The sequence below is a fragment of the Myotis myotis genome, unplaced genomic scaffold (assembly GCF_014108235.1).
Source record: "Myotis myotis isolate mMyoMyo1 unplaced genomic scaffold, mMyoMyo1.p scaffold_m19_p_9, whole genome shotgun sequence".
Taxonomy (NCBI): Eukaryota; Metazoa; Chordata; class Mammalia; order Chiroptera; family Vespertilionidae; genus Myotis; species Myotis myotis.
The window spans coordinates 87,796,840-87,811,643 of NW_023416401.1; positions in this window are offsets into that span (position 1 = coordinate 87,796,840).

The window sequence follows — 14,804 nt, forward strand, 5'->3', positions numbered from 1 at the left end:
TGGGGCTAATGGGCCGCTGTCATTGTCTCAGTACTTCTTGAACAAGGGCCCGGATTTTCATCTCTCTGGGCCCTGCTCTCGGATATGGGGATGGTCCTGGCCCGAGGCCGTCCCCTTCTGGGAAGACACGTGTTTGTCACAAACATTCGGCATGTCTGCTTCCTCCTAAGTGGCCCCTGACATGGCCCCCGGGGGCGATTCACTCATTCTCGCTCAGGGTCCCCTCAGAGGTGCCTTCAAGCTCATTGTGGGGCTCTTCGGTGCCCCAGTTTTGATCCTCCAGCTTTTCCCTCAATTTTTGACCTTTTCCCGGCCAACACTCATCAAGCCTGAGCCAGGAGTTAGCGTGACCTCTCTCCTCGTCCTCATGACACCCCCTCTGAGATGGAAATGATGGTGCGCTCCACTTCACAGACGGGGAAGTCGAGGCTGGGAGACAGGGGCAGCTGACTGGGTGGCTGAATTCAGGCCGCGGAGCCCAAATCCTTACCAGCAGCTTCCTCTCCCCCAAGGGGCAGAGGCCACCCCCTGGAGGTGGGAGGAGAGAAGAGCCTGTCCTGAATCCACATGCTCCTCCCCTTTGCAGTGTCCCTTCCCCAGCGTCCACTCGGCACTGGAGCCAGCCGAAGTCTCTGGGCTAAGTCTCCGAAGGGCGTGGGGTCTGTGACTGCATCACTGGGTGGCGGGGGTGACCCACAGGACCCCTCGGTGGGGGCACATGTGTTCAGCACCAGGGGCCAGCCTGGGCCTCGGCCTACATCCCATCGGGGCCTTGCCTGGGCTGGCAGAGTGGCCTCCCCGGGGACTCAGGGACTCGCTGTACCAGCGTTCCCAGGGCTGGTTCTAAGGGAGCTTTTTAAAGCCATTTCCTGGGCTACAAAGAGGAAGATGCCAATTAAATGCCTGGCTGAAGCGTGAGACCCAAGCACCCTGAACCCAGTCACTCACGCGCTTCCTTGCGTTTCTCTCCTGGCCTCTGGGACCTCTCACTGGAGTCCCTACAGGGGAGACTTCTCAGGCTGTCTCTCCCGCCCCCCGCTCCCCGTGCCCGGGCGCTCCTCACAGCGCACACCCCACCCTGCAGGTCTGAGGGCTCAAGCATTTCTAGCCAGCTCCCCAGGGCCAGGTGCTGCTGGTCCTGGAGAGAGAGGAAGAGGAGGAGGAGGCAGGGAGAGAAGGGGGGACATGCAAGAGGGTGAGAGAGATGAGGGAGGAGGAGAGGAAAGGAGGGGGGATGAGAGAGAGAGACGGGGGGGGGGAGAGGGGGAGAGAGAGAGAGAGAGAGAGAGAGAGAGAGAGGGAGGAGGGCAGGTACCTAGTGGCAGAGAAGGCGAAGGCTCAGGAGGGGTGTGTGGTGGTGACTGGCATGGGCTTTGCCACTGGGGTCCTCGGCCCAAACCCCAGCTGCACCACTGCTGGCTGTGGCTCAGGGTGCCCTCCTCTTGACAATGGGGCAATGACAGTCCACACCGTGGGCGGTGTGAGAGCAGAGGACCTGGCACCAGGCGGGAGCGCAGGCCCTGTGGGGAGTTTATTTATTTATTTATTTATTTATTTATTTATTTATTTATTATTTTTAAAAATCTCCACTGGAGCATTTTTTTTTTAAATTGATTTTAGAGAGAAAGGAAAGAAGAGGGAGAGAGAAAGAGAGAGAAACATTGACGTGAGCGAGACACATCGACTCGTTGCCTCCAGTATGCACCATGACAGGGATTGATCCCGCAACCCCGGTGTGTGCCCTGGCTGGGAATGGAACCGCAACCTTCTGGCGTACAGGATGATGCTCCAACCAACTGGGCCACCTGGCCAGGGTGCCATGGGGTTTTACGTTATTTGAAATATGACCCAAGCAGGCTCTTTCCAGAGATATTCCCTGCCCCGATTTAGGACTCCTTCCTCCCCAAGGAGGGATACCCTGGCTGTGGAAGAGTCTCGTAAAACGAAAACAAAGAAGCGAACCCCACACATGATGCTTCAGCGTGGAGGGCGTGGCTGTGGAGAACATCTGGGAAGGGAACTTCATGTTTTGCTTTGCACACTTCTTCTATGTCAGTGCCCTGGGGCTCACTACAAGGGGTGCCCTTGAACTCTGATAAAAAGTTGCAAACGCAGTACAGAGAGTTCCTGAAGACCCCTGCTGAGCGCACTCAGCTGGAATGGAATGTCATGGGGCCTCCTGACCAGGGAACACTTGGCCAGACTAGGAGGCCAGCGTGGAACACTGTTGCTTACGGCACCGTCGGCCTCGCTTAGAGCTCTCCGGGCCTGGGCTGTCCCTTGCCTGCCCCAGGCCCCGTCCAGGGCCATGGCGTTCAGCCCTCACTTCTCCTTAGTCCTCTGGCCGTGGCGCTTCCCCATCACTGCTTGTTTGGAGATCTGGGCCATTTGGGGGAGCACAGCTCAGGTGTTTGCTGAAACGCCCTCCAACCTGGGTCTGCTTGATGTTTTCCTCCTGGTAGGACCAGGGCTGTGGGGTTCCGGAAGTGGACCACAGAGGTGACGTGCCCTTCTTGTCACATCCTATCAGGGGGCTACGTGATCTCCACACGGCATTGTTTTACATATACGCTGTCTGGAAACATAGTGATGCTACAGATGCTTCCTGTGGGATTTCTGCCTGCTGATCCAGGTGTGGAGGTGCATGTCCGCCTCTCAGCGCCCAGGGGTCTCTGCACGGAGATCTCCGGGGTTAACTCTGGGGAGGGCCGTGGGGCCCAGCAAAGGGTGTGGTCATCAGGGAGTTGAACCCTACCTGTTTTCATTTTGACAAGTTACTCGCTTTTTCCACTGAACCGTCATTGAAACTGTGACTGGTCCCACGCTGGCTGCAGGACAGGGACAGCGCACAGACACGGAGGAGGCCAGGCACGGGGGCTCATGACCCCAGTGCGTCTCTGGGTTCCAGCCGGGAGCTCACAGAGGCCCCTGTCCTGTGGGCTGGAGTGGGAGGAGCCCAAGCAGAGCTGCCAGCTCCCCGGCTGCACTTTGGGGGCAGGCTCACCAACCTCCATGCACAGGAGGGGGAGGGGCCCGTACAGCACGTGGGCCCACGTCAGAAGGACCACACAGTGTGGCCACCATCCGAGTGGCTAAAGCCTCATTCAAACACATCTCTTTCCAGGCCAGCATGACCCAGAGCCCCCCAGAAACAAAGCAGACACCTGGGGGGGGCCACCTGGGGGAGGGCCACCTGGGGGGCCACCTGGGGGAGGGCCACCTGAGGGGGGCCACCTGGGAAGGGCCCAGCAGAATTTGAGTTAGTTGTGTAACCCCTTCCCTCCCATAGAAACAGCTCAACTCCCTCCCTGTCTCCCTCTCACGTGGTGATGAATGAAATCCCAGGGAACATTGGCCAATGAAGGTGGGGCTTCGCAGCCAACTCACTGTTCCTAGCTCCTGGGAAACCCATGTTTTCATCTCCCAAATAGCACGAGACTGTGCTCCAAAGCCCGCCCTTGCCCGCCAGCCTCGGGCAGCAGTGAGCTGAATGACGGAGCCCCTCTCACACCCACCTGGAAGCTCTGAATGTGATCTTATCTAGGAAAAGGCTTTTTGCAGATGTAATTAAGGATCTCCAATGAACTCACCCCGGATTAGGGTGGGCCCCACATCCCATGACCAGTATCCTTAGACCCGAAGGGAAGGGGAGGGGACACATAGAAGAAGGCCACGTGACGACCAAGGCAGAGACTGGAGTGATGCTGCCACACGCTCAGGGGGCCTGGGGTCGCCAGAAGCTGGGAGAGGCAGGAAGGCATGCCCTGGGGCCTTCAGAGGGAGCCTGGCCCTGCCAATCACTTGACTTTGGACTTCTGGTCTCCAGAACAGGGAGAGAATGGAGTTCTGTTGTTTTAAACCACCGAGTTCGTGGTGTTTTGTTACAGCAGACACGGGAAGCTAATACAGACACCATTAAGTGGTTGTGATGATCATAACTATTCCTCTGTGCGGTTCAACCAAAATTCACATCCGACCTCAAGTGAGGGCAGGCTGCGTGCACACCCCCACGGCTGTGCACGAAGATGAGCGCCTTGCACTAAGGGCATCCTCTCCCTGCGAGGGGCCACTCCCTTGCTACATGGTGTTTGAGAAACCTTCTCTAGCATCCCGCAATCTGACTTGGCCAATTTCCTTGCTGAAATCAGACCTCCTCATAACACTGAACCCCAGCAGCCTGGCTTCCGGAGGCGGCACCTCCCCCACAGGCTCTTTGGAAAGACAGCAGGGCCAGGTGGGTGGACAGCAAAAGGCTCAGGTGTGTGGTCCTGGAGGAGCTATTTCTTTCTTTCTTTCTTTCTTTTTTTTTTTTTTAATATATCTTTATTGATTTCAGAGAGGAAGGGAGAAGGAGAGAGAGAAATAGAAACATCAATGATGAGAGAGAATCATGGATAGGCTGTCTCCTGCACGCCCCACACTAGGGATCGAGCCTGCAACCTGGGCATGTGCCCTGATTGGGAATTGAGCCTTCTGGTTCATAGGTCGATGCTCAACCACTGAGCCAGGCCAGCTGGGCTGGAGGAAGCTATTTCAAGACACTCTATGCCCTGGGGGCTGCCTAAAGACAGCACAAGGAACTGGAGGGTGCAGGAAAATATTTAGCGTCTTTGAGGGGCATTTGGCTAGAAGTGACTTCTCAGGGGAGATGCCCGTGGGGAAGAAGCCAGTTATTCTGGAATGGGGCAGACTGGGCACGAATCCCCGCTGCCGTGGCACTGGCTGTTGACCGATGTGCAAGTTAGAGCACCGACCCGGCCTTCACTGCAAAGGGGCTAATCATGGTACTGCCAGCGCTGGCTAGTGAGACAACTGACATTGTGCCACCATGGCTCTGGGCACAAGGACGGCATCTAAGATAAGGAGATGTGCCCTGGCTGGTTGCTCAGTGGTTAGAGCGCCAGGCCGGCCACCAAAGGGTCCAGGTTCGATTCACAGTCAAGGACATAAACCCGGGCTGCAGGTTCGATCTCTGGGTGAGGATTCACGGCCCTGGTCGGAGATTCCTATCACGTTACAAGTCACTCAGGGTGGTCGCATCTTAGATGCCTCAGAGCCACGGTTGTACAGCGTCAGTTACCTCACTGACCAGCGCTGGCAATACCGTCTTAGCCCCTTTTGCAGTGAAGGCCAGGGGCGGTGACCTAACTTGCACCTTGGTCAGCAGCCCTGGTCGGAGAGCATGTGGGAGGCAGCCAATCGATGTCACATCGATGTTTCTCTTTCTCTCTCTCAGCCCCCTTCCAATCTTCCTAAAAAGTCAAAGGAAAAAATAGCCCTGGGTGAGGATTAACCATAAATAAGTAAGTAAGTGGTGGGAGAGGCTCCTGGGAGCACCTTTGGGGAGTTTGGGGGATGTCACCCAGACCAGGGGTGGTATTTCCATCCCGCTCCCGCCAGAAGCTGAAGCTTCCGAGGTTGGCCACCACTGGCTCCTGTCTCCCAGCGCCCATTGCTAAATACTCTGCTGTATTTATATTTTCAGTTTGGTTTCCTGCGCCCAGGCCACTCAGTTGGTATTTCACTCCCTGCTTGCTCCAAGCCTGGTGCATGGGAAGCCTGCGGCTGGCGTGGTGGCTGCTCGCCATTGCTGTCCACGCCAGCTGCGACTTCCCCTCCTGCCCGGTCACAGAGAGGACCGACCTCTGCTGCCCACGTGCAGGCCCCTGGGCTCTCCGGCTGCCCCTGCACGTGCCGGGGGTCCTGTCTGCCTGGAGAGTTCCTTCCTCCAAGCTTTGCCATCTGGGGGTTCCTGCACCCCGATGTCTCCCCACATGTTCTCAGCCCCTCCTTATCTAGACCCATTGTGAGAGTCACCCGTGACGGCCTAGGTTGTCCCCTTGCAAGTTCCCTGGATCTTCTCGGCCTCTGTGCCATGAATTTGAACTTGACTTTGCTATCTAGTTGGCAATAACTAGTATTTTCCAGTCCTCCAAAAAACTTCTGCATACATCACTTAATTTCCGCACTATCCCTGCCAGATGGTGGTGTGAGTATCACTGGCTCCATTTCACAGGGGAAACTGAGGGCCCCACAGTCCTGGTGCCAATGAATGTTATTTACCCAGATGGCTGTCCTGGCTGGAGTTTACTGATCTGAATGTTCAGATCCGAAGGCTTCAGGGCACGCTGCTTCCCACCCCAGCAAACTTTTATTATGTAAACTTTCCAGCATGCAGAAAGGGGCAAAGAATTTAGTACAATAAAAGCCTGTATGTCCTTTGAATCTCCGCGCTGGTCCATAAGCACCTCAAGGGCACGGGAAGTGCAGGTCTGCAGGTGCAGGGTACAGGCACTCCGTCCAGGGGTCGACCCAGACCAGCCTCCTCAGACTCACAGTCACCAAGATCCTCCGGGGCGTCACGGGCACAGTCAGGCTTAGCAGTGCTGCTGACCCAGACTTTTGTCCACTCTGGAACCCAGCCCGCACATAGTAGGTGCTTAGTTCGCACCTGGGGAACGAAAGGACGCCAGCTCCCTCCCTCTCAGTTCAGGGCTCTCCTGGGACAATGTCCATCAGGGCTAACTTGGGGCACAGACCTGAGATTTGCATGCGTTTTGACTGAGGACCTGGGCAGCTGGCATGCAAATGCAGGGAAATGGCCCTCGGGCTCCGGGAGAGGCACAGGGAGGAGCCGTGGGGCAGGGCCCTGCTTTCCTTCGGGCTCCCACCTGCCCCTGTCCTATTTATAGCCCCACGGGCTGCCGGGGACTCTCCCCAGACAGTCGCCACTAGGAACATTCCTGGGCTTCTTGCGTGCCTCCGGGCAGCCAGTCCCACAGCTCGGGCTGGAAGATAAAGGGCGCCAGCCCAGCGCTGAGCCTGAGCCTCGGCTCTCAGACCTTTGCTATCAGTCCCGTAAAAATAGCCTCTTCTCGCTATTCTGGGCCATGGAAACCCTCAGGGAGACACGATGTTCTGAGGAGGACCAGGGGGAAACCCGCGGCTCACCCGGAGGGGAGGGGAGGGCCCTCACCAACCCCCACCCCGGCCGCACCACTGACCACTGACCGGCATTTCCAGCAGATGGGCCAATTTCTACAAATCGCAAATTAGCGGCCAATGTGTGAGAATAATGGGGAATGTTCTCACGAAAATGCAGTCCTGCCTCTTTCTACTCGCCATTTGGTTGCCTGCCAGGCTCAGAGGCCTTTGAGCTCCTGGCCCTGGGGTGACTTGACTCCCTTCATGGGGGAGGGGGTGTTTGAAGGGGAAGGGTCTTAGCAGGAACCTCTCAGGTGTAGGATGAGTTCACAGCAGAGGTCCCCTTAAATGTCCTATGCCCGTTTGGCTTAGTGGATAGGGCATCGGCTACGGCCTGCGGACTGAAAGGTCCCAGGTTCAAATCTGCTCAAGGGCACATGCCGAGGTTGTGGGCTCGACCCCCCAGTGTGGGGATCCCCAGTGTGGGGCATGCAGGAGGCAGCCAATCAATGATTCTCTCTCATCATTGATGTTTCTATCTCTCCCTTTCTCTTCCTCTCTGAAATAATATATATATATATATATATATATATATATATATATATATATATATATACACAAAACAAAACACATACTAGTAGGTGCTTGCCTTAAAATAAATAAACAGATACATAAATGAAAAATAAAAATCCTATCCCATCCCAGCTGAAACGTTCTCTCTTCTGTTCAAACACCTCTCCCCTCTGCTGAGCTCCGTAAGGACAGCGTTCTAACGGTGGGGCGGCCTGGTGCCCACCACAGAGGCTCGGTGGCATCCATATTCCCTTCCTGCCCCACCAAGTCCGCCTGCAGCTGCTGAGTGGCCTTAAGGACCAGGAAGAGCACTCAGTCCTGTCGATGCAGATGCCGGTCGGCTGCGGTCACTGTCCTGAGATGCCCACGTCGGCAGCAGCAGTTTCTCGGGGTTCTCAGAGCAGGTGACGGGGCATGAGGAGGCACTGATATTCACATGCTGGGTTTGAAGGCTTCTTTCTCCGGCGAATGAGCCTCCGTGTTCCCATCTGTAAAATGGGGGTGGTGACCCGCTCACAGGCTCTGGTAGGTTCCCTGGAGGGTTTAGTGCACAGCTGGGTTAAACCACCCTCCAGGTCCCTAGCTTGGCACCCCTGCTGCTCACGATTCACATTATTCTAATATTATTTTGCATCCCGAAGAGCAATCAATGCAATCCTGTACCCACAGCCTTCCCCTCCTTCCCCCTCCCTTCCCTCCTCCTTCCCTTGTCTCCTTAGGATAGCTGCTTGGAAACAAAGTTGCATGACTGCTTTTGCAGGCCAGGCTTCAAGGTCAAGCAGCCTGTCCAGGGCCAGGCAGAGTGTGAGAGCAAACAGCTCCGCCGCTGGGGGAGGGGGTAAGGGTGGTGATCTCTGGGGGAGGGGTGGGGACTGAAGATCCTGAACCCCCACCCCCACCAGACCCTAGCCCACCCTCCCTTCTGGACAGGAGCCTCTTTGCATATGCAAGGAGCTGCTCAGCCTCCCCAGGCCAAGTGGGGCCATTCCTGCCTCCCTCTCTGCAGGGGTGGCTGCAGCCACTGGGGGTGAAACCACTGGGGACCTTGGAGGGGCTGAGGTAGGGACCCCCATCAAGGGCAGCAGAGGAGCCTCCATCCTCCCTCCTTCCCTGCCTCCCTCCTTTCTCCTTCCTCTTCTCTCTCACTTTCCTTTCCTTCTCTCTCTCTCTCCTTCCTTTCCTCAGATCTTTCTCATGTCTCTCCTCCCTCAACCCTCTCCCCCCTCCCTTCCCCTCCCCTCCTGTCCTCACCATCCCCTCTGCTCCAGGGTATGCACACAGTTGGCCAGGTGCCCAGTGGGAGTTAAGGAGTGGGTGTCCTTTAGCTCTTCTGACCCTGGAGTCTTTGCAGGTTGCAGCAGAGCTGGGGACAGGGATTCACATTTCCGGGCTGACCTCACTCTCCATTTTCTTTAACACATGAGTCAGGGGAGCAGAGCCTGACAGGGAAGGTGGGGCTGGAAGTCTCCCCTCCATCCCCAGAATGATGCTTCAGTGGGGAGCGCAACCAGAGCCTGCCCCGCCCCCGGGGTCCCGGTGTAAGGGTCTAGGTGCGGCTTGGACACTAGGAATGTTTAAAGTTCCTGCAGGACTTAGTGCACAGGCAAACTTTGGGATGGCTGTGCCAATGAATATTTGAGAATCCGAATAATATTAACTCTCCTTTATTAAGCATCTCCTGCACACTGGATTTCTTTATTTTTGCAAATGTCACAAACTGAGCTCCCTCAGGGCCAGGCAGGCTGTGTGATTTAAAAAAAAAAAAAAAGCAGACAGAGTGAGAGGCAATAGGGAATGGTGAGGACTGTGGTGAACAACTTGGCGCACTTGGTCATCACCATCCTAGGAAGCAGGCCCAGTGCATTCGATCATCTACAGATCCAGAGCAATAGGAGCTCTGAATTTTAATGTGAAACGAGCCAGTTTAACATCAGCAGCTAATGCAGCTTAAAGAAGGTGGGGTGGGTGGGTGAGGACAACCACGCCCGTGACTGGACATAGCCTGCAGGTGGCCAGTTTGAGGTCTTGGCTTCATGGCCATTACCTTTTTTCCCTCATTGCAGTGTCCATGGAAGTTAGTATTATCACTCTTTTGAGAGATGAGGAAACAGACTCAGAGAAGTGAGGCGGCCGACTCTAGATTGCTATGGTAGGCAGGATAATGGCGCCCCAAAGATGCCCCACCCTATTCCCTGCGACCTGGGTTATGTCACGTGGCAAGGGAAATTAAGGTCGCAGACATAATTAAGGTTGCTAATCAGCTGAATTTCAGATAGGAAGAGTCTCCTGTGTTAGCCACGAGGGCCCAGTGTCATCATAAGCATCCTTTAAATGTGGAAGAGGGAGGCAAAGAGTCCGTGTCAGAACTGGAAGATAAAACTGGCCTTTTTTGTCGTTGTTATTGTTAGTCCTCACTCAAGGATATTTTCCCACTGATTTTTAGAGAGAGTGGAAAGAAGGGGGAGAGACCGAGAGAGAGAAACATCAATTGGTTGCCTCCTGCAGGCACCCTGGCCAGGACCGGGGATCAACCCTGCAACTGAGACACGTGCCCTTGACCAGAATTGAACCCGGGTCCCTTCAGTCCGACGCTCTATCCACTGAGCCAAACCGGCCAGGGCAAAACCGGCCTCTTTTGACTTTGAAGGTTGGAGAAGCGGCCACAAGCCAAGGAATACAGGTGCCTCAAGAAAATGGATTCTGCCCCTGAAACCTGCGGAAGGAGCACAGTTTGCTGACACCCTGAGGTTAGCTCCTGAGACCCATTTAGCCATCTGACCTCCAGAACCAGAACCAGAACCATCTATATATATAAAACCCTAAGGGACCAGCCAGTAGCTATGACACGCACTGGCCACCAGAGGGCAGACGCTTAACGCAGGAGCGGAACCACAGGCATGGAAACATGGGACAGATTGATAAATCTCAAGGGGAAGGGGAGAAGGGACCCCACTGGTGCACAGCCTCTAGTATGCATATAAGATCTTTGGTTAAGGTCTTCCCACCCTCCCCCCTCTTTCCTTCCCCTTGAGATTTATCAGTCTGTTCCATGTTTCCATGCCTGTGGTTTCCGCTCCTGCGTTAAGTGTCTGCCCCCTGGTGGTCAGTGCACATCATAGCTATCAGACAGTCAGCTGGTGGGCTGGTCGGCCAGTCGCTTAGGCTTTTATATATATAGACTAGAGGCCCGGTGCACGTATTCGTGCACCAGTGGGGTCCCTTGGCCTGGCCTGCGGGGATCAGGCAGAAACTGGCTCTCCAACATCCCCTGAGGGGTCCCGGATTGTGAGAGGTCACGGGAGCTGCAGTGCATGTCATAGTTACCGGTCGGTCGGCCGGTCAGCCGGTAGGCCGGTTGCTTTATATATATATATATAGATGGTTCTGGTTCTGGAAGTCAGGGGGCTAAATGGGCCTCAGGAGCTAACCTCAAGGTGTCAGCAAGCTGCGCTCCTTCCGCAGGTTTCAGGGACAGAATACATTTTCTTGAGGCCAGGCCAAGGGACCCCACCGGTGCACGAATCCATGCACCAGGCCTCTAGTAAGAAGATAAATGTGTGTTGTTTCAAGCCACTAATGTGTGGGTGCAGCTGTGGGCTCAGTGGTGTCCTACATAAGCTATGGCCTCTAGGGGCCGTGTGTGTGTGTGTGTGTGTGTGTGTGTGTGTGTGTGACCAATCGTGGGGGGAGAGGGTGGGGGATGGGGAAGGGGTCCCTGGTTTCTCCCAGGTTGCACTTCCTGTGGAGAAAAGTTCTGAAGAGAAGCAGCATTGACCCTTTTACAGTCCATCTGAGATGGCTTTGACCTCAGATTTCACCACCTCCTCAGCACCATGGATGCCAATGCGCAGCTCTACCCAGGGCTCTCCCGCGTGGTCCTCAAGCCACCTGCAGCCACGGTGGGATTGTCCCCAGGCTGTGGACAGCAGTAATGATAATACTAGAAACAATTTGCTTAGCCCTTACTAAGCACAGGGCCCGTGCCTAGCAGTTTTCCCTGTATTATCTCACTTCAAGATCTCAAGAGGTGGCCTGTGTTACAAAGAGGGGACCCCAGGCACTGAGAGGTTCTGCAACCCGCCTCCTGAGTGAAGAAATGAAGCTCAGAGGCAGTAACTAGTTTGACATCCCTGACAAAGCCGAGGTGGTAGGTGCAACCACGGCAGGGCTGGCCATCCTCAGGCCTATGCTCTTTCTGCTGTCAATCTTATTAAATAATAATTCCAGATTTTTAACTGCCCCCTCCCCCCCCATACACACCACCTTCCTCATTGCCACCGTGCTGAGCACGTGTGGAGGTGGGAGAGGTGAGGAAAAACTCAAAATTTCTCCTGGAGGCTGGCTACTGCGATAGGTGTCCCTGCAAAGCCACCGTACTTTGCAGAGAGAAATCTCGGTCATGAACGATGGGTGTTGTCCATCTGACTCAGATTGAGAGCCCCAGGTTGCGCGTCGTGTTGCTGAGAAATATAGCTTGTTGTTAGGTTGCTTAGCAATGTGGTAGGGAATTTAAATGAAGGATTTAGCCTCAGTTTCCCCATCTGCAGGATGGGAATCATGGGAATCATGTCAGTGAACGGCTATTAGTTTAGAAGGATGGTCTGGGATTTCTGCTCTTTCTAAAGAAACCCTCAGGAGGACAGAAGGGACACGTGGAAGTTGCGGGTTAATTTTTGCGCCCGTGAAATTCCAGCGCGGATGCAAATGAGGACAAACATGGTAATAGGTACTGAGGTTAAACTGGCTGTGAGCATGCCACTTCTAACTCACTTTAAAAATCGAATACACAGACAGCACACAAGCGCTGCTGCGGCACATGGAAAACACGGTTTTGAGCATTGCTCAGTGGCAGGCACTGCTGGGCGGCTTCGCAGGCTGTGACGCGTTCGTTCTCATGGGTGTGGCTCCGGGAAGCTGCTCCCATGAGTCCCGTCCTGCAGATGAGGAAACTGAGGCTAAACCTTCTTTTAGTGCCGCAACAATAGGGGCGTCCAAGGAAGAATGGGATTCACTTTAACCCATCTTTTAAATGTGCCTCAATTGCCCTCTCCTCCCCTTTTCTCTTATTTCACGCAGTTCCTATCTACCCTTCAAAGCTTAGAAAGTTGGCCCAGCATCACCCCCCCAAGGCTGGTGAATGCCCCCCCCCCTTCATGGCTCTGAAACACCTCCCATATGCCTGTCCTCAATGCCTTTCCCCACTGCCAGCCAGAGCTCCTCCAGGGAGGGGCAGGACCCCACTCTGCCCCCTCCCCAGCTCGGGGCACACAGTAGGTGCTTAGCGATCGCTTCTTGAATAGATGAGTGAGTGAATGAATGAAGCAAATGCAGAAAGCAAATTCATATTCAAAATCCAGCGTAGCTGTGTTTCCCACCGCGGCACCAGGACACTGGAGATGGTCCCTGTCTTCGCTGTTAGTGTGTCTGTCTGTTGAAGGTGCCACTGCTTTGAGCCTCCTTTCTCATCTACAAGATGGGGACACCTGTAGGAAGGGGGCGGCGCTGCCCCTCCCTCAGGGGACGGAGGTAAGGACTGAGTTGATATTGTAGCGTGTTAGAACTGTGCCCGGCACAGACAACATGCTCGGACATGTTAATAGCAGCAACATTACGTATCATGACATATATTATCTATTTATCTAGATCGTTGCTGTTTATGATAAGTGACATTGGTTTCCCACCTACCCCACATAGTACTGTGAAGTTTTAGTTAAAAATAAACGTATTTGAGATTCAATGCAGTCCCCATTAAAATACCAATGGCATATTTCCCAGATCTAGAACGAACGTTCCAAAAATTCATCTGGAATAAAAAAAGACCTCGAATAGCTGCAGCGATCCTGAGAAAGAAGAACAAAGTAGGTGGGGTCTCAATACCAGATATCAAGCTGTATTACAAAGCCACTGTTCTTAAAACAGCTTGGTACTGGCACAAGAACAGACATATAGATCAATGGAATAGAATAGAGAACCCAGAAATCGACCCAAACCACTATGCCCAATTAATATTCGACAAAGGAGGCAAGAGCATACAATGGAGTCAAGACAGTCTCTTCAATAAATGGTGTTGGGAAAATTGGACAGATACATGCAAAAAGATGAAACTAGACCACCAACTTACACCATACACAAAAATAAACTCAAAATGGATAAAGGACTTAAACGTAAGGCGGGAAACCATAAAAATACTAGAGGAATCCATAGGCAGCGAAATCGCAGACATATGCCAAAGGAATTTCTTCACTGATATGCTCCTAGGGCAATGGAAACTAATGAGAAAATAAACAAATGGGACTACATCAAAATAAAAAGCTTTTGCACAGCAAAGAAACCATCAACAAAACAACAAGAAAGCCCACTGCATGGGAGAACATATTTGCTAATGTTATCACCGATAAGGGTTTAATCTCCAGCATTTACAGGGAACTCATACAACTCAAGAAAGGAAGATAAACAATCCAATCAAAAAATGGGAAACAGACCTAGATAGACACTTTTCAAAAGAGGACATACAGAAGGCCGAAAGACATATGAAAACATGCTCAACGTCACTAATTATACAAGATGCAAATCAAAACGACAATGCAGTGTCATCTCACACCTGTCAGAATGGCTATCATCAACAAATCAACAAACAACAAGTGCTGGCGAGGATGTGGAGAAAAAGGAACCCTCGTGCACTGCTGGTGGGAATGGAGACTGGTACAGCCACTGTGGAGAACAGTATGGAGTTTCCTCAAAAAACTAAAAATGGAATTCCCATTTGATCCAGTGATCCCACTTCCAGGAATATATCCCAAGAAGCTAGAAACACCAATCAGAAAGGATATATGCACCCCTATGTTCATAGCAGCGCAATTCACCATAGGTAAGATTTGGAAACAGCCTAAGTGCCCATCAGCAGATGAGTGGATTAAGAAACTGTGGTACATCTACACGATGGAATACTATGCTGCGGTAAAAAACAAGGAGTTCCATTTGCAACAGCATGGATGAACCTGGAGAGCATTATGCTAAGTGAAATAAGCCAGTCAATGAAAGAAAAATACCACATGATCTCACTCATTTGTGGAATATAGAGAACATCATAGGCTGATGAAAAGGGATAAATCCAGAGGCAGAGAAGCAGTGATAAGACTGTCAAACCTCAGAGGGAAAGTAGGGGAGGGTGGGGGTAAGGGGGAGAGATCAACCAAAGGACTTGTATGCATGCATATAAGCCAAACCAATGGACACGGACAACAGGGGGGGCAAGGGCATGAGTGAGGGGGGGAGGTTATGGGGGGACTGAGGTCAAATATGTAATA